The 20,246-nt window shown below is 46.2% G+C and overlaps 2 long non-coding RNA genes across 2 annotated transcripts in view; both read left to right on the top strand.

Annotated features, from left to right (window-relative positions):
• LOC308569732 overlaps positions 1 to 20,246 on the top strand; it is a 317,777-nt gene that overhangs the window by 29,205 nt on the left and 268,326 nt on the right. The gene's annotated exons all lie outside the window — the stretch shown is intronic.
• LOC308569822 lies at positions 7,595 to 11,527 on the top strand. Its single transcript, XR_014000887.1, has 2 exons — positions 7,595 to 7,844; positions 11,155 to 11,527. It is a non-coding gene; the product is annotated as an uncharacterized lncRNA (long non-coding RNA).

Raw genomic sequence — 20,246 nt, 5'->3', positions numbered from 1 at the left:
GACCGAGACGGCTCTGGTCGCCCTAACAGATGATCTCCGCAGACAGCTGGATCGAGGCGGGTCGGGGCTGCTGATTCTTCTAGATCTGTCAGCAGCCTTTGACATGGTCGATCACGAACTCCTGGACCACCGCCTTGCCGACGTGGGGATCCAGGGCACAGTCCTTCAATGGCTGCGCTCGTTTCTCTCTGGTCGGGGACAGAGGGTGGCGCTTGGGGGGGAATTGTCATCACGCCACTCCTTGGTGTGTGGAGTGCCTCAGGGTGCAATTCTCTCCCCGATGCTTTTTAACATCTTTATGCGCCCCCTCGCCCAGCTTGTCCGGAGTTTTGGGCTGGGTTGCCATCAGTATGCTGATGACACCCAACTCTATCTGTTGATGGATGGCCATCCTGACTCGGCCCCAGACACACTGACCAGATGTCTGGAAGCTGTGGCTGGATGGTTACGTGGGAGCCGGTTGAAGTTAAATCCTTCGAAGACAGAGGTCCTCTGGCTGGGGCGGGACGACATGGGATCGAGGGGGCAACTCCCATCTCTTGCGGGGGTGCAATTAGTGCCAGCACCGTCCGTTAAGAGTTTGGGTGTAATCTTCGATACCTCCCTCTCTATGGAGTCGCAGATTACAGCTATAACAAAGGCGGCATTTTTTCATCTCCGCCAAGCTAAGCAGTTGGCCCCTTATCTCTCTCGTCCTGACCTAGCCACTGTGATCCATGCGACGGTCACCTCCAGACTGGATTATTGTAACTCGCTCTACGTGGGGCTGCCCTTGAGACTGACCCAGAAACTCCAGCGGGTGCAGAATGCCGCGGCGAGACTCCTTATGGGGTCTTCGCTGCGAGAGCACATTCATCCGGTATTATACCAGCTGCACTGGCTCCCGGTGGAGTACAGGATCAGGTTTAAGGTGCTGGTTTTAACCTTTAAAGCCCTATACGGCCTAGGACCCTCGTACCTACGGGACCGCCTCTCCTGGTATGCCCCACAGAGAAACCTACGGTCTGCAAATAATAACATCCTCAAGGTCCCAGGCCTCAGAGAGGTTAGGCTGGCCTCAACTAGAGCCAGGGCCTTCTCGGCTGCAGCTCCAAACTGGTGGAATGCTCTGTCAAAAGAGACTAGGGCCCTGCGGGACCTGACATCTTTCCGCAGGGCCTGCAAGACAGAGTTGTTCCGCCAGGCCTTTGGTCAGGGCGCAGCCTGACTCCCTCCTCTGGCAACCTGCACATAATTCTACTTAATTGGTTGCCATCAATTTGATTTAATTAATTTTTATAATGAAATTTTTAGATTGTGTGATTATTTGATTGATTATTTTATTGTTGTTAGCCGCCCTGAGCCCGGCTTTGGCTGGGGAGGGCGGGATATAAATAAAATTTATTATTATTATTATTATTCAAAGGCCTGGAAACGATGCCTTATGAGGAACAGCTAAGGGAGCTGGGCATGTTTAGCCTGGAGAAGAGGAGGTTAAGGGGTGATATGATAGCCATGTTCAAATATATAAAAGGATGTCACATAGAGGAGGGAGAAAGGTTGTTTTCTGCTGCTCCAGAGAAGCGGACACGGAGCAATGGATCCAAACTACAAGAAAGAAGATTCCACCTAAACATTAGGAAGAACTTCCTGACAGTAAGAGCTGTTTGACAGTGGAATTTGCTGCCAAGGAGTGTGGTGGAGTCTCCTCCTTTGGAGGTCTTTAAGCAGAGGCTTGACAACCATATGTCAGGAGTGCTCTGATGGTTTTCCTGCTTGGCAGGGGGTTGGACTCGATGGCCCTTGTGGTCTCTTCCAACTCTATGATTCTATGATGAACACCCAGCCCAAACCCCCTGATGATCTCTCCCAGTGGCTTCATATAGATGTTAAAAAGCATGGGGGAGAGGACGGAGCCCTGAGGCACCCCACAAGTGAGGGCCCAGGGCTCTGAACACTTATCCCCCACCTATGTTGTGGCAGGACTTTGGCTCAGTGGCCAAGGATCCGCTTTGTGTGCAGAAGGTTCCAGATTCAATGTCTGACCTCTTGGGATCCGATTAGGGGGTGTCCCTTTTCTTAAATGTGGAAGAGCACCTTCCAGTCAGTGCAGATAATATTTACTTCTTTCGTAAAGTTTATACACTGCTTGAGTGTTGAAAGAACAACAACCCACAACCGTCAAAGTAGTGTGCAAGATACAAAGCAATAAAATTATCCAAAGGAGAAATGAACAACAATAAAAATAACAATAGATTAAAACGTCCATCAACTTTCTAAACACCCAGAGAGGCTTGTCTAAAGGATGTTTTTAGCAGGCACCAAAAAGTGCATAGTGAAGGCGCCTTCCAGATTTCAAGTGGCAGGGAGTTTCAAAGTTTAGCTGAAAGATAGACTTGTTATTTCTTCATATTTATCCATTCTTAATTTGCGATGACATGCCATTCGTTCGTATGTAGCTAATCTGCCCATATCATCAATCCATGTTCTCAGTGGAATCTTTTTGCAGCTGTTCCAATTCATCAAAACAAGTTTTTTTGCTTCTAATATAGCACGGTCCATCCATTATTTTTTTTTTACCCCTTTTAATCTCCCACGTTTCCGGAACATAATTTAAAATTAAATTCAATTACCCTTAATAACAATTTTTTTGTTGTTACCTTTGCTATAAATATCCTCACCTCGCTTCCTTCCAGAACAAATCTGGAAGGAATATTTAAGCGATAAGGCGGATAGTGGTGGGAAGTAGGGGGAGGAGAGAGAGGTGGGGAAATATTGTTAAAAAGCTGTAGTCATAGGTATATATATATATAAAAGTAAAAAGTTAGAGTTGTTACACATGCGGAGATAGAAAATATGGATAGACCAGTGGTCTGACTTGATGCAAAGCAGTTCCTTATGTCCTTCTGAAGCCAGCAGTGTCTTTTATTCCTTATTCCCCCATCAAGGCCCCAACCCAACTGTCAGCCCACAATGTTCATGCGATGGGGAAACTCTGAGGTTCCAACGGCTGAAGAGGTGGTTTCATGATGTTCCTCTCCGCCTTGGAGCAGGACTTCCTTCCACCTTGAGGACAGATGACAACCCTGAATCTTCTCCCCTTCTTCTCATTCTCTCCAGGTCGCCATGCCCAAATCCAGACCCAACAAGTTGCGCAGCTTCTGGCTGCTGGTGCTGCTGGTGGGCTTGGTGGTGTGGGGGGCTGTAGCCCTACAGGAAGACTCAGCTCCAAGAAGCTCCATCTTGAGGGAAGGAGATGGAGGCCCCAAGGATGCAGGCAACCAGGAGATACAGGTGGGTGCTGAGATATTGTACAAGGACCTCTTACAGAAAAGGTCCATCTCGCCAGAGTGGTGCATGTTCTGGTTATCTCCCGCTTGGATTACTGCAATGCGCTCTACGTGGGGCTACCTTTGAAGGTGACTCAGAAACTGCAATTAATCCAGAATGCGGCAGCCAGACTGGGGACTGGGAGCGGCCGCCGAGACCACATAACACCGGTCTTGAAAGACCTACATTGGCTCCCAGTACGTTTCTGAGCACAATTCAAAGTGTTGGTGCTGACCTTGAAAGCCCTAAATGTCCTCGGCCCAGTATACCTGAAGGAGTGTCCAGGGAACCAGGCAGAGGGCCTTCTCGGTGGTGGCACTCACCCTGTGGAATGCCCACATAATAATAATAATAATAACAATAATAATAATAATACAGTGGTGCCCCGCAAGACGAATGCCTCGCAAGACGGAAAACTCGCTAGACGAAAGAGTTTTCCTTTTTGGAGGTGCTTCGCAAAATGAATCTCCTATGGGCTTGCTTCGCAAGACGAAAATGTCTTGCGAGTTCCTGCGGGTTTTTTCCCCTTCCCCCCTTTTTCTAAGCCGCTAAGCCGCTTATCAGCTGATCCGTTAAGCAGATAAGCCGCTAAAAGCCGCTAATAGCGCTAATAGCGCTAATCCGCTAATCCGTCAATGGGCTTGCTTCGCAAGACGAAAAAACCGCTAGACGAAGAGAATCACAGAACGGATTCTTTTTATCTTGCGAGGCACCACTGTAATAATAATATATTATTTATACCCTGCCCATCTGGCTGGGTTTCCCCAGCCACTCTGGGCAGCTTCTCACAGGGAGCGAACCGCCAGAAGGCCCTCGGCGCTGGACCACGGCGTCCAGGGAAGAACAATGGGTGTGGAGACACTCCTTCAGTATAATAATATGCTCAGAATTTTTGTGTGTGTGTTTGGTTGTGGGTATAGGAGGGGTAGTAAAGGTAAAGGTGCCCCTGACCATAAGATCCAGTCGCAGACGACTCTGGGGTTGCGCGCTCATCTCGCTCTATAGTCCGAGGGAGCTGGCGTTTGTCTGCAGACAGCTTCCGGGCCATGTGGCCAGCAGGACTAAGCCACTTCTGGCGAACCAGAACAGCACATGGAAATGCCATTTACCTTCCCGCTGGAGTGGTACCTATTTATCTACTTGCACTTGACATGCTTTTGAACTGCTAGGTGGGCAGGAGCAGGGACTGAGCAACGGGAGCTCAACCCGTCGCAGGGATTCGAACCGCCGACCTTCCGATTGGTAAGCCCTAGGCTCAGTGGTTTAGACCACAGTGCCACCCGCGTCCCACATAGGGGTAGTAGTAACTCCCAACTCCTACCCCCTGACTCTGCCATGCTCATTCTCCCATGGACCTTTTTTCCGCAGGGAGTGAGGGCCAGGAGGTCCAGTAGATGGAGGTGGTTTGCCTGCGCTTTCGTCAGATGGGTGAACGGCCGGAGGATTGTCACAATTCGTCCAGGATGCTTTGGCGCCTTGAGAGGCCGCTAAAAGTCTCGAGGCGATCTGAAAAGGAAGCGTTAACAGCATCAAAGCACCCCCATCGCCCGGTGGTCTTCTGGGAAATTCACAAACAGGTGGAACCAGCTTTGCAAGAACCCGACGACGCTACAACGTCCCTGTGCTGTTGTCTTTCGGGGGAAACAAAGGCTTGTTTTAGCCGCCAGGCAAAAACACCCCTCTTTCCCCAGACCTTTGGCTAATTAAACAATTGATAGCCTTGCAAACTGTGTGTGTGCATGTGAGGTTATTTATTGGGGTGGGGGGCTGCTGTCTTCGAGGAATAGGGAGGCTGTGCAGAACATGTAACCCTAAGACAGTGTCTCCTTGCCTCTCTCATAGCTTCTACAAGCTTGGTTCCAAATAAGACAGTCACTCATGGCCAGGGCCGGATTTCGGTTTGATGCGGCCCTCAGCTACTGAAGGTGATGGGGCCCTTGAGATGTCCAGCTGTCCTTTGTCAACAACAAATTGTCGCTGTTTTTTGTGTTGAATATATGCTATATGGGACGCGGGTGGCGCTGTGGGTTAAACCACAGAGCCTAGGACTTGCCGGTCAGAAGGTCGGCGGTTTGAATCCCCGTGACGGGGTGAGCTCCCATTGCTCGGTCCCTGCTCCTGCCAACCTAGCAATTCGAAAGCACGTCAAAGTGCAAGTAGATAAAGAGGTACAGCTTCGGCAGGACATAAACGGCGTTTCTGTGCGCTGCTCTGGTTCGCCAGAAGCGGCTTAGTCCTGCTGGCCACATGACCCAGAAGCTGTACGCCGGCTCCCTCGGCTAATAAAGCGAGATGAGTGCAGCAACCCCAGAGTCGGTCACTACTGGACCTAATGGTCAGGGGTCCCTTTACCTTTACCTTTACCTTTTATATTCTATATAGTAATTTTTGGACCAAATAAGTATCTCAAGCCATTTGCACATAACCAAAATATGTATTTTAGCAAAGTAATTGTTACAACCAGTCCATGTGACGCGGCAGCTAAAAAAGCCAATGCAATTCTGGGCTGCATCAATAGGAGTATAGCATCTAGATCAAGGGAAGTAATAGTGCCACTGTATTCTGCTCTGGTCAGACCTCACCTGGAGTACTGTGTCCAGTTCTGGGCACCACAATTCAAGAAGGACACTGACAAACTGGAACGTGTCCAGAGGAGGGCAACCAAAATGGTCAAAGGCCTGGAAACGATGCCTTATGAGGAACGGCTAAGGGAGCTGGGCATGTTTAGCCTGGAGAAGAGGAGGTTAAGGGGTGATATGATAGCCATGTTCAAATATATAAAAGGATGTCACCTAGAGGAGGGAGAAAGGTTGTTTTCTGCTGCTCCAGAGAAGCGGACACGGAGCAATGGATCCAAACTACAAGAAAGAAGATTCCACCTAAACATTAGGAAGAACTTCCTGACAGTAAGAGCTGTTTGACAGTGGAATTTGCTGCCAAGGAGTGTGGTGGAGTCTCCTGCTTTGGAGGTCTTTAAGCAGAGGCTTGACAACCATATGTCAGGAGTGCTCTGATGGTGTTTCCTGCTTGGCAGGGGGTTGGACTCGATGGCCCTTGTGGTCTCTTCCAACTCTATGATTCTATGATTCTATGTAGAATGTAGGCACCCTATACAGTGGTACCTCAGGTTACAGACGCTTCAGGTTACAGATGCTTCAGGTTGCAGACTCCACTAACCCAGAAATAGTACCTCGGGTTAAGAACTTTGCTTCAGGATAAGAACAGAAATTGGGTGGCGGCGGCGCAGCGGCGACGGGAGGCCCCTATAGCTAAAGTGGTACCTCAGGTTAAGAACAGTTTCAGGTTAAGAATGGACTTCCAGAACAAATTAAGTTCTTAACCTGAGGTACCACTGTATATAGAAATGAGCAAACCAGTGATATTTGAAGGATCAGGCTAGCAGGCGGGGACCATTCCTTACACAACACAAAACAGTGTTGCTGTATGTAGGTTTTATTTTATTTGTTTTATATTTTGGAAATGTACATCCAGGGTTTTTTCCCTTTAAATTTTTGGGGGCCCCAAGAGAATGTGGCCCTAAGCTATAGCTATAGTGGGGTATCAATAAATTATCATCATCATCATCATCATCATCATCATCATCATCTCACAGGGCCACTTGCATTCCCATAAGATGGCAGCCTAAGCATTCCTAGGCTTCCAGAGTGCTGAGAGCACCTTACAGGCCAAGCAAATATTTTAGCCTTGCCTTTCGCTGATTTAAGTCGTTGGGTCAACTTTCCCACTTCATTTATTTATTTTTTAAAGAAACATGCCATTTACTGATTTTCACAGAAGAAGAATAAAAACGAACAAAGCAAAACTTTTTCTCCTTCTTTTCATTCCGCCATGGCTGTTTGCCGCAGCTCACGGTCCCAAATGAATCCACATCTAAAGTTCTGCCAGGATGGAGGCGATATATTGTCCAGGATGATATCAAATTCCGCAAAGCCTTTTGCCAGATCTGAGCTTCACGTATCACTTTCCTGGCGATAAAAGTCGATACAACCGGAGAGTCTCATTTTTGCAACTCTCTTTCTCCTCTTGTGGCCTGAAAATCCTTCCTTGCCAGCTCTGTTTTTAAACAACGACAACCTTGTCTTGTTCGATGTGACGGGAGGCTCTTGGGAAATATTTCCTGCTGCGATGCCCTGTGGAAGGGGCCTTTCTGCTGTCTGTTTCTCTCAGGGTAAGAGGGTGGGCTTCAAGTCTTGGGAAATAGGATAGCGGCCACAAACCACCCTTTGTGAGGCCTGCCAGGAAGCCCTTGCCATGAGATCACCTGCCCAGGTGAGCTCCACCTTCTGGGCAAGAGAAACAGCAAACACCCTCAAGAGCTCCTTGCAAAATCCCGGTCCCTCCGAATGTAGGAGATGAAGGGAATTTACCTCCACCTCCTGATTCTCGGGGTCTTGGCTGCAGCCGCCGTGGCGAGGCCAAGCCAGCAAGGAGCGATGGCAAAGGAAGGAGCGGACATTGTACAAAGACAGGACAGAGGGATGGTACAAGGGGATGCAAGGCAGCTGCTAGCTATGGTAAGTCCAGACCCTACAAATCTCTCTATTTTCCAGCGACAGGCTTGGATTTACAGAAGTTCCTGAATTGATCCCAGAAGGTTCGGTTTTTCCTTAGGATGTCCCTATTTTCATTGAAGAAATGATGGAGGCCATGTGACATTGGAGCCAAGCAGATAAGTAACCTTTAGGTAAAGGTAAAGGGACCCCTGACCATTAGGTCCAGTCTTGGCCGACTCTGGGGTTGCGGCGCTCATCTTGCTTTATTGGCCGAGGGAGCCAGCGTACAGCGGACTAAGCCGCTTCTGGTGAACCAGAGCAGCGCACGGAAATGCCGTTTACCTTCCCGCTGGAGTGGTACCTATTTATCTACTTGCACTTTGACGTGCTTTCGAACTCCTAGGAGGGCAGGAGCAGGGACCAAGCAACGGGAGCTCACCCCGTCACGGGGATTCGAACCGCCGACCTTCTGATTGGCAAGTTCTAGGCTCTGTGGTTTAACCCACAGCGCCACTTGCGTCCCTCTAAAGTAACATTTAGAAGACATTTAAAGGGATGTTTCTTAATGCTCAATGTTTTATTATATTTTTTCCCCAAATTTTTAAAATTGATTTTCCAGATTTTTCACACAGCAAAAAAACCACAAAAAACCCCCCAAAAAACACATAACAAAGACTATAAACTAAACACATAAGAAAATTATTACTTCAAATACCTAAATCTCTTAACATTGGTAACTGACTTCCTCGAATCCCCTCTATCTGAATTTCATTATATCACCTGTATTACAGTTCTCCAATTTCATATTTCTAATGATATTAACTCCTTTCATTAACTAACCTCTTCTCCTTTATTATTCTTCTAATCATTAATATTTACTACCACATATTCTTATTCTACCCCTAAGCCTATTTATTACTTCCAAGAATTTTCTATTTACCTTATATTACAAAATGTTTTATTATGTTTTTATATATGCTGGAAGCCACCCAGAGTGGCTGGGGCAACTCAGGCAGATGGCTGGGATATTATTATTATTATTATTATTATTATTATTATTATTATTATTATTATTATTATTTAGGATGTCCCTATTTTGATCAAAGAAATGTTGGAAGGTATGTAAGTGCCTCTTTCTGTCCTTCCCTCCCTGACAACGAGGAATCAGAGGCAACGTAATGGATGTTTATCAAAGATTAACATCCTGATGCAGCAAAAGGGACCATTGTTCTAGGTCATGTTCTCAGGATATTATCTGGATTGCTATTACAGTCTTGTTCGGATGCTAATTCTGGTTATATTGTAAACCGCCTTGTGATCTTCAGATGAAGGGCAGTCTAGAATCATAGAATCATAGAATCCTAGAGTTGGAAGAGACCACAAGGGCCATCGAGTCCAACCCCCTGCCAAGCAGGAAACACCATCAGAGCACTCCTGACATATGGTTGTCAAGCCTCTGCTTAAAGACCTCCAAAGCAGGAGACTCCACCACACTCCTTGGCAGCAAATTCCACGGTCGAACAGCTCTTACTGTCAGGAAGTTCTTCCTAATGTTTAGGTGGAATCTTCTTTCTTGTAGTTTGGATCCATTGCTCCGTGTCCGCTTCTCTGGAGCAGCAGAAAACAACCTTTCTCCCTCCTCTATGTGACATCCTTTTCTATATTTGAACATGGCTATCATATCACCCCTTAACCTCCTCTTCTCCAGGCTAAACATGCCCAGCTCCCTTAGCCGTTCCTCATAAGGCATCGTTTCCAGGCCTTTGACCATTTTGGTTGCCCTCCTCTGGACACGTTCCAGTTTGTCAGTGTCCTTCTTGAACTGTGGTGCCCAGAACTGGACACAGTACTCCAGGTGAGGTCTGACCAGAGCAGAATACAGTGGCACTATTACTTCCCTTGATCTAGATGCTATACTCCTATTGATGCAGCCCAGGATTGCATTGGCTTTTTTAGCTGCCGCGTCACACTGTTGGCTCATGTCAAGTTTGTGGTCAACCAAGACTCCTAGATCCTTTTCACATGTACTGCTCTCAAGCCAGGTGTCACCCATCTTGTATTTGTGCCTCTCAATTTTTTTTGCCCAAGTGCAATACTTTACATAGAAATTTAAGTAATAATAATTCACAGTGGCGAAAGATAGAAGGGCTTATTATTACCTACTGTGGAAGAACGGTTATTGAAATTATTGGATTTAGCTGAGGTGACAAAACTGATGTGTTTACTTAGAGAAAAATCCTTGTTGACATATATTGATGAGTGGAAACTCCTTATGGACTTTCTGCCCCAAAGTGAGCCTGTGATATCTGGCTTTGAGGACTGAAAAAAGTTCGGTTTATGGAAAGTTCGGTTTATGGAAACCTGGAAGTGAGTGTTCCAGTTTGCAAATGTTCTTTGGAACCCAAATGTCCGACACAGCTTCTGCGGCTTGGTTTCTGAACGTTTTGGAAGTTGAATTGACTTCTGGAAAAAATTCCGTTCTACTTCCGAGGTGCCGCTGTACTGCAAAGAAATGTATTAATATTGATTAACCTATAGCACTGACACGTTTACATGGGGGTGAATGGTATACAATACGGCATGTTTAATTTAAATTCTGTTTTTTTGGCGTGTGTTTGTAATATATAAATATCAATAAAAACCATTTTGAAAACAGGGTGGCAGAAAATGAAAGGGTCCACTTCCACCATGTGGCCTCTGACAGGTTAGACATGGTAGAAGTTTATAAAATTATACTAGCAATTTGAAAGTAGAGAGAGAAAATTTTCCTTCCCTCTCTCATAACTCAGATACATCCATTGAAGAGGAATGTTGGAATATTCAGGACCGATCAAAGACATAGCTGTCAATGTTTCGCCTTTTTTAAGGGAAATTCCCTTATTCTGAATAGAATTTGTTATGTACTGAAGTTCTTACCCTGGGCCAGCAGGGGGATATTGTAGATAGTTTTCACTCAGGTCCACATATGCAAATAAGGGATCAAAAGTGATTGGATAGTTACAGAAAATGGTTACTGTTGCGTTGTAGTGGAGCTCTATATAAGCAGCCTGGCTGAACCCTTCAGTTCAGTTCTGTTCTGGCCTGTGAATAAACAAGAGCTGTTTGAAGAATCGCTGTGTCGTCTGATATGTTCACCCACAACCTAACAGAATTCCTCGCAAGAAAAGGGAAAAGTTGACAGCTATGATGAAAGAGACAACTTCTCCAAGCAGCTGCGTAGCTAAACTACAGAAATCGAGTTCTAGTGTTCTGAGAGAGGAAGAAAGAACTTTCTTTGACTAAGTAATAACACCCTAAATCCCCTTCTTTTTATTTCCTCTCTCGATCCCAGGACCCGAGAGGGCAGCGGTCCGGGAAGGGGAAGAAGAGGAAGGGCTGGAACACAGGATCCATTGCGATTCTGGGCTCCAACGTGGCCCAGGGGTTCAAAGGCTGAGGAGCAGTTCTCTTGCAGAAGAGAGGAACTGGTCGAGAGGCAGCAATCCATTATCCTGGATGTCTCCTCGAGGGCGAGAGGGTGACCTCAAGGAACTCGGCACACCTGTGGGACAGAGATGGCCCAGCAGAAATGGATGGGGGGCTTGAGGAGGTGACACCCCCTTCTCCTGCCTCTCCAATTCTCCAGATGCCAATGTAATCTTTCCTAGTTCTCGTGGTGGCGGAGGAGAGATGTTTTCTATCAATAAATCTCCCATAGAGAGTGAGCTCGCCTTGCCTCGTGGCTGTTTATTTGCACGCAGGTTGGAGCTTGAGGATGGAGGGCCAAGTCCTGGACCGGCTAACCCCCACCCCTGTGCTTTGTGTTGATGTTTAGTCATTTAGTCGTGTCCGCCTCTTCATGACCCCATGGACCAGAGCACGCCAGGCACTCCTGTCTTCCACTAACTCCCACAGTTTGGTCAAACTCATGCTGGTAGCTTCGAGAACCCTGTCCAACCATCTCGTCCTCTGTCGTCCCCTTCTCCTTGATCTTTCCCAACATCAGGGTCTTTTCCAGGGAGTCTTCTCTTCTCATGAGGTGGCCAAAGTCTTGGAGCCTCAGCTTCAGGATCTGTCCTTCCAGTGAGCACTCAGGGCTGATTTCCTTAAGAATGGATGTGTTTGATCTTCTTTAAGTCCATGGGACTCTCAAGAGTCTCCTCCAGCACCATAATTCAAAAGCATCCATTTTTCGGCGATCAGCCTTCTTTATGGTCCAGCTGTCACTTCCATACATTACTACTGGGAAAAGCAGAGATTGAACTATACAGACCTTTGTCAGCAAGGTGATGTCTCTGCTTTTTAAGATGCTGTCTAGTTTAACATGCTGTGACTTTGCCACTAGATGTCACTAAGAGACCACGTTGCGGCTGATCTTTGAGAGCGACTGAAAGTCATAGAAATGTACAGTTGGAAGGGACCCTGAGGATTATGTAGTTAGTACAATGCGGAGCAGATCCTGGCAGCAATTTGGTAAGTTCTACTTGCAAGGTGTCCCAAGGGCAATTTGTAACATAGGCAGGCAACCCGTTTCCCAGCTCTGCAGCTCCACCAATTTAACCGATGTCCTCTTGAAGTTTAATGACCAGGCTGCGTTTAATGACCAGGCTGAAGTGCACTTGTGATTAAATCTGTCTGGCCTGACTCTTCCCTAAGCACAGACTTCCCGAGCCAGTGCTATTTTTCTAGAAAAATAACTCTATCTTAAACGCCTCTCTTGTTCTCTTAGAATAGCTGCCACCTAAGAGGAGCCAAAAGGGACGCAGGTGGCGCTGTGGGTTAAACCACAGAGCCTAGGACTTGCCGATCAGAAGGTTGGCGGTTCGAATCCCCGCGACGGACTGAGCTCCCGTTGCTCGGTCCCTGCTCCTGCCAACCTAGCAGTTCGAAAGCACGCCAGTGCATGTAGATAAATAGGTACCGCTCCGGCGGGAAGGTAAATGGTGTTTCCGTGCTCTGCTCTGGTTCGCCAGAAGTGGCTTAGTAATGCTGGCCACATGACCCGGAAGCTGTATTCCGCCTCCCTCGGCCAATAAAGCGAGATGAGCGCCGCAACCCCAGAGTTGGTCACGACTGGACCTAATGGTCAAGTGTCCCTTTACCTTAAGAGGAGCCAAAACTGGCTGGGGAAAAACCCCCTGTCCATGCACTGATTAAGTAAGATGTGCATGTATTTTGCGGCCAACTACTGTACTTTTCTGAGTATAAGACTAGGTGTTTTTTTTTATAAACTATGCTAAAAAGTGGGGGCTGTCTTATACATGGATTGTGCATAGGGTGGACATTTGATTGGTTGCAGCTGCGACTGTCAGCGGCTAGGGGGTGTGTTATTGGTTGCTGCGTCAATAGCTGGTGTTGACTGGCTGATGTGGTGGCAATTGGGTGGGTGATTGACAGCTTCTGCCGGTGAGGGGACAGAAGAGAGGCGGATTTAGAGACACGTGCAGGTGAGCGATTTCTGGCAACCCCCCCTGAAAAAGCTCAAAAACCCTGGGTAATCTCCCCCCAGAAAGCTCAACAACTCTGGGCCATCTCCCCCCATTTTCTTAGATTTGAGCCCCCCCAAAATAGAGGGCGTCTTATATGTCGGGGCTTCTTATACATGGAAAAGTAAGGTATTTTGTGCAAATGTCCAGGGCAGCTGTTTATCAGCTCCATCTGGTACACAGCTGAGACCCTATGTGCCTGCGGACTGCCTCGCCAGAGTGGCGCATGCTCTGGTTATCTGCAATGCGCTCTACGTGGGGCTACCTTTGAAGGTGACCCGGAAACTACAACAAATCCAGAACGCGCCAGCCAGACTGGTGACTGGGAGTGGCCGCCGAGACCATATAACACCGGTCTTGAAAGACCTACATTGGCTCCCAGTACGTTTCTGAGCACAATTCAAAGTGTTGGTGCTGACCTTGAAAGCCCTAAATGGCCTCGGTCCAGTAGACCTGAAGGAGCGTCTCCATCCCCATCGTTCTGCCTGGACACTGAGGTCCAGCGCTGAGGGCCTTCTGGCGGTTCCCTCCCTGCGAGAAGCGAGGTTACAGGGAACCAGGCAGAGGGCCTTCTCGGTATTGGCACCCGCCCTGTGGAACGCCCTCCCACCAGATGTCAAAGAGAACAACAACTACCAGACTTTTAGAAGACATCTGAAGGCAGCCCTGTTTAGTGAAGCTTTTAATGTTTGATGTATGACAGTATTTTAATACTTTTTTGGAAGCCGCCCAGAGTGGCTGGGGAAGCCCAGCCAGATGGGCGGGGGATAAATAATAAATAATAAATTATTATTATTATTATTATTATTATTATTATTATTATTATTATTATTATTATTATTAATGCTGCAGAAAAACTCTCGTGCACGAGGTGCAGCCAGCCCACAATAAAATACCCATCTGGAAGCTCTCTCTCTCTCAGCAAGGAAAAACATTTGTGAAAAATCTAGGGCACCATCCAATCAATACTTTCTAGGGCAAAATTTGGAAATGGGCTGGATTTGGGGCGTGTGTGAATCAAGCACACCTGTGTTTGTCCCCAACCATGGCAAACAGAGGAGCAGATGGTCCATTGGCCACTTAACAGCCACTGACAGATGGGAGTAAAATCCTTGATAAATGTTTAGTTTCCCTTTTACAGCCAGTAAATTCCAATTAGCATTTTCCCATATAGGCGCTCAACACGCTCAGTTTTAATATACAATCTGGATTTATCTCCGGCTGCCAATGGACAAGCAAAAACTCGCCGGAGCACGAGATGCTGGATCAGGCCGGTGGTCTGAGAGACAGTGTGGTGTAGTGGTTAGAGCGTTACGCTAGGACCTGGGAGACAAGGGTTCGAATTCCTACTGGGCCATGACATTCACTGGGTGTAACATTGAACCAATCGCTGTCTTCTCTCTCTCTCTCTCTCTCTCTCTCTCTCTCTCTCTCTCTCTCTCTCTCTCTCTCTCTATATATATATATATATATATTTATTGATTTTTTAAAAATAATTTTTATTGAATGATTTTATGTTACAAAAAACAATACAACCATACTACCACCAAATATAATTAAGAAATAAAAATTGCATACACCAATATTTAGTTTCTTGATTTTTAACATATCATTTTCAACAATCATTTAACGCAATTTCATATTTTATACAATTTTTTTTTACTTCCATCAATTGCACCTGAAAATTTTCCAATCTTTTTCACTTTATTTTCATTTCTTAATTTCACCATTGCTTTTAATTATCTTAACTAATAACTCTCTTCATAACCTTCCTTGCAATATTTCATATGTTCATCCTTACTAAACTTCTTGTAATCCTACTAGCGTAACCTGTTGATTACAATTGCTTTTCAAATAGTTCACATATTTATTCCAGTCTTCTGAGAATCTCTGGTCCGTCAGGTTTCGTCCCCCCCCCCCATAAATTTTTATTGTTTTCATTGAACATACACTTATAATACAAATATGTCACATAATTATCTTTAGCTCTGCTGAGCTTCCCTCCACCCCTTCGGTAAGTATCGTATAATTTCTAACATCGCGTATTCTATTTAGTTAACTTTATTTTTACCATACGTTGTAAGAGTTATTCCAGCCCTGCCAGTGTCTTTAGGGTTTTACAATTATCTCTTATATACACCATATATTTACTCCAGCTTTCTTGAAACTTCTGTTCATCCTGGTCTCGTATTTTTCCTGACAATATGGCCAGTTCTGCATAACTCATCATCTTAACTTGCCATTCCGCAATGGTAGGTATTACATCTGTTTTCCAGTTCTGGGCCAGCATAATTCTTGCTGCCACCGTGGCATATAGAAAAAGTTTTTGATCCTTTTTTTTTACAGTGGTACCTCAGGTTACATACGCTTCAGGTTACATACGCTTCAGGTTACATACGCTTCAGGTTACAGACTCTGCTAACCCAGAAATAGTACCTCGGGTTAAGAACTTTGCTTCAGGATGAGAACAGAAATCATGCTCCGGCGGTGCGGCGGCAGCAGGAGGCCCCATTAGCTAAAGTGGTGCTTCAGGTTAAGAACAGTTTCAGGTTAAGAACGGACCTCTGGAACGAATTAAGTACTTAACTCGAGGTACCACTGTATTTCCTTCCCCATCAATCCCAGTAGAAAGGCTTTGGGCTTTTTTGAGAAAGCGTACTTAAATATTTATTTTGAGTTCATTGTAAATTATGCCCCATTTTTTTTCCACCTTACCACAGGTCCACCACATGTGGTAAAGATCTCCCTCCGCCTCTTTACATTTCCAACACTTCTTATTTTTCATTCTGTACATCTTTGACAATTTTGCCGGCGTAAGATGCCACCTCTAAATCATTTCCCATAGATTCTCCTTCAATGCTGTAGAAGCCGTAAATTTCATATTTACATTCCATAGTTCATGCCATGCACCTAATTCAATATTATATCCAAAATCAGTGGCCCATTATATCCAAAATCAGTGGTCCCGCAGGTTTCGAATCCTTCCTGTCATCTTATCTAATTCTGCATAGTCCATTAATTTCGTCAGCCATTCTTCTTTCGTCGGTAATTCTTCTTGTTTCCATTTCTGGGCCAACAACACTCTTGCAATAGCTGCCTTCTCTCAGCCTAACCTAAACAGAGGATGGATGGCCATCTGCGAGGGAATTACCGTATTTTTTGCTCTATAAGACTCACTTTTTCCCTCCTAAAAACTAAGGGGAAATGTGCGTGCGTCTTATGGAGCGAATGCAGGCTGCGCAGCTATCCCAGAAGCCAGAACAGCAAGAGGGATTGCTGCTTTCGCTGCGCAGTGATCCCTCTTGTTGTTCTGGCTTCTGGGATTCAGAATATATTTTTTCTTGTTTTCCTCCTCCAAAAACTAGGTGCGTCTTGTGGTCTGGTGCGTCTTATGGAGTGAAAAATACAGTATTTAGTTGAGATTCCTGCATTGCAGAGGGTTGGTCTAGATTACCCTCAGAGTCCCTTCCATCTCTACAGCTCTATGATTCCCTGCCTTGTGAGCTGCCTTCTTTCCTTCGACTCTCTCATCTGTCGCTTTTCCCTGCACTTAATTTGGCTTATTTCTCTCCCCCCACCTCCTTGCCCAGTTTTACAGCTCACAGGCCAGAACAAAGTGCATTGTAAAATGTGCAAATCTCTGTTTGCAGCAGAGTTGTCGGCAACCTCCATTAACTTTCTCGTAATAAATATTATTTAACGGAGCTGGGAGCTGGGGATAGTGTTGTTTCAAAGGAAAGAGAGAGAGAGAGAGAGAGAGATTGGAGGAGTGAAATCAACACCGCAACATGCGAGGTTGTAAAACAAGGAATCATTACACTCAAATTGCTTTTCCACAGGGAGACTTGATGGAGAAGAAAAGGGAAATTGGACATCTGGGGGTGGAAGGGGACGTGAGAAAATGGGGAGCGGGCATTAGGGTGAACTTTCTCAACATCAACCTCGTTGGACTGGTCATATTGTGCGGGTGCCTGATGATCACCTTCCAAAGCAACTACTCTATTCTGAACTTAAAAATGGAACGCATAATGCTGGTGGTCAACAAAGGAGGTTTAAAGACTGTCTCAAGGCAAATTCCCAAAAATGTAGTACAAACACTGACAATTGGGAAACACTGGCCTGCAAGAGCTCCAGTTGGAGAACAGCCTTGACCAAAGGTGTCATGGGCTTTGAAGACACTCGAACTCAGGACGCAAGGGAGAAAGGTGCTAAGAAGAAGACACTTTGGAGGGGAGGACTCGAACCTATGGCTTCAAGTTACAAGGAAGTAGATTCCGACTCAACATCTTTCTGACAGCAAGGGCTGTTCAACAGTGGAACGGTCTCCCTCAGAAGGTGGCGGACTCTCCTTCCTTGGAGGTTTCTAAGCAGAGGTTGGCTGGCCATCTGTCATGGATGCTTTAGCTGAGATTCCTGCATTGCGGGGTCAGAGTAGATGACCCTTGGGTCCCTTCCAGCTCTACAATTCTATGTTTCTGCTGCAAATATACTTTTTGGAAATGCTAGAGGTTGAACTTTAGAATTTCCAGACACAAAACCAGTGATCTTCCTCTGTGCTGTATTCATTTTACATTGCGATGGCGTCAGATTGGGCTCTTCTGCCAACACGGCATCCTGGGACCACGAGTGGCGTAAAACCACAGACTGTGACTTTTGCTGGCTCTGCAGCCTTCATTCCTGACCTGCCCGAATCTGCTGGAATTATGGCTCAAAAAGCCCAGGGTATTACCTGCAATTTACGGATTTGAAGTTAATTAATTGAGCAAAAACATGCTGTTTCACATTAATAAATGGTGTTATTGGATTATTTTTATATGTATTTGAAGGCGGAGGATTTGCTGCAGGCAAAATCTAGGCATTTACTTCCCACTGTGGACGGATGTGTGGATCCAGAATTGGCCTCCACAGTCACAGTTTATGGACGCACTGTTAAAACCGTGTACATGGAAGACAATCTTACTTGGCTATGAGGGATCGCAGCCAGGGACGGAGAACTTGAAAATGTTAAGATCAGAAGGCGGAAAATATGAAAACAACGAGAAGAGGCAGGAACAAAGATTTGGAGATATGCTTCGGACTATGGGGAGCCCGGTAAAATTAATAATTACAATTTGGACTATAATTGGTCATTTTAAAAATTTTTATTTTTAATTGGATTATGATTTGGATATGTTGATTGGCTGTTTTTATTGGAAAATCAATAAAAATGATTTTTTTTTTAAAAAAAGAGGGATCACCAAAGAAGAAGAAGAAAGGTTCCAATTACAGTGGTGCCTCACAAGACGAAAAGAATCCATTCTGTGATTCTCTTCGTCTAGCGGTTTTTTCGTCTTGCAAAGCAAGCCCATTGACAGATTAGCGGATTAACGCTATTAGCGGCTTTTAGCGGCTTATCTGCTGATCGGATCAGATGATTAGCGGCTTAGCGGCTTAGAAAAAGGGGGGGAGGAAAAAAACCCAGCAGGAACTCGCAAGACATTGTCGTCTTGCGAAGCAAGCCCATAGGAAATTCGTTTTGCGAAGCACCTCCAAAACGGAAAACTCTTTCTTCTAGCGAGTTTTCCGTCTTGCGAAGCATTCGTCTTGCGGGGCACCACTGTACATCACTGTCTGGGCGGAATGCCTTCTGCAGAAACAACAGAACCTTCCCCCCTCTCTCCTTTCCTTCCCCTACATCTGCTTTGGGGGTTCCACAATCCTCTGGGGTAGCTGTAGGATTGGTGCAGGCATTCAGGTGGAGGAGAGGGTGGGGCAGTTACACTGAACTTTCAGAAATCATTCCACACATGCAACAACTTGCAAAGGCGAGTCTCCACTGGAGAGAACAGGGTTGTTGTTCTTCTGCCATTCCTCTCCTGTCTTCGTGTTTTTTCTATATGTAATAAATTTGCAAGGAAAGGCGATAAGAAAAAAAGACAATGAGAAGCACTGATTTAATAACTCCAAAAACTCACATTCGTCCACCTGTTTCTCTAACAACCCAATTTCCCTTTTCAATCTTCTTGCTTTATGACTCACACCGGAGATGATTCTTTCTTTCCACGATTTCCTCTCTTCCCGAACGTGCACCATGTTTTCTGCATCCAGCTTGCTCCTTTGCAAACGCCATCTGCCTCTGCTCCTCTGCAAATCTCTTAATAAAACTGCATCTGCACCTCTGCTCGCTTCTTCGAATCCTTCTGCGTCTCAGCTGCTTTTTAAATTATTATTTACAGCTTCTGCAGGACAGTGGATGGGGCTGGGGTACCAAAAAGCTCTGAGAGGAGCTGGCACAAAAACAGACGCCCGCTTTCTCTTCCTCGCATCTCCTTCCTCAGTCAATTTCCCAGGTCCAGTTCCTGGCCTCCTCAATGAAAAGTCTCTGTGCTGGTCCCGTGGGTTACCCGAGAGGCAAGGTCCAAGTCCGGTCCGTGGTCAAAGGTGCAACATGGAGGCAGTCCGTAGTAGCTGAAGATGGGTGCAGGGCAGGGAGTCGGATGAAGTCAGGAACAGGCATGCAAGCGGGGAGCCAGGGCGGGTCAGGAGATCAGGGAGGAAAGCAGGAGGGGGTTCAGGCAGGAACTAGCAGGGACATGGGTGGCACTGTGGGTTAAACCACAGAGCCTAGGACTTGCTGATCAGAAGGTCGGCGGTTCGAATCCCCGCGATGGGGTGAGCTCCCTTTGCTCGGTCCCTGTTCTGGCCAACCTAGCAGTTCAAAAGCATGTCAAAGTGCAAGTAGATAAATAGGTACCACTCCGGCAGGAAAGTAAACAGCGTTTCCGTGCGCTGCTCTGGTTTGCCAGAAGTGGCTTAGTCATGCTGGCCACATGACCCAGAAGCTGTATGCCGGCTCCCTCGGCCAGTAAAGCGAGATGAGCGCCGCAACCCCAGAGTTGGCCACGACTGGACCTAATGGTCAGGGGTCCCTTTACCTTTACCTAGCAACCAACAATGTTGTTCCCGCAACCTGGGACTG

Source organism: Podarcis bocagei (genome assembly GCF_964188305.1).
Source record: "Podarcis bocagei genome assembly, chromosome: 12".
NCBI lineage: Eukaryota > Metazoa > Chordata > Lepidosauria > Squamata > Lacertidae > Podarcis > Podarcis bocagei.
This window is presented reverse-complemented; position numbering and strand designations above follow the sequence as displayed.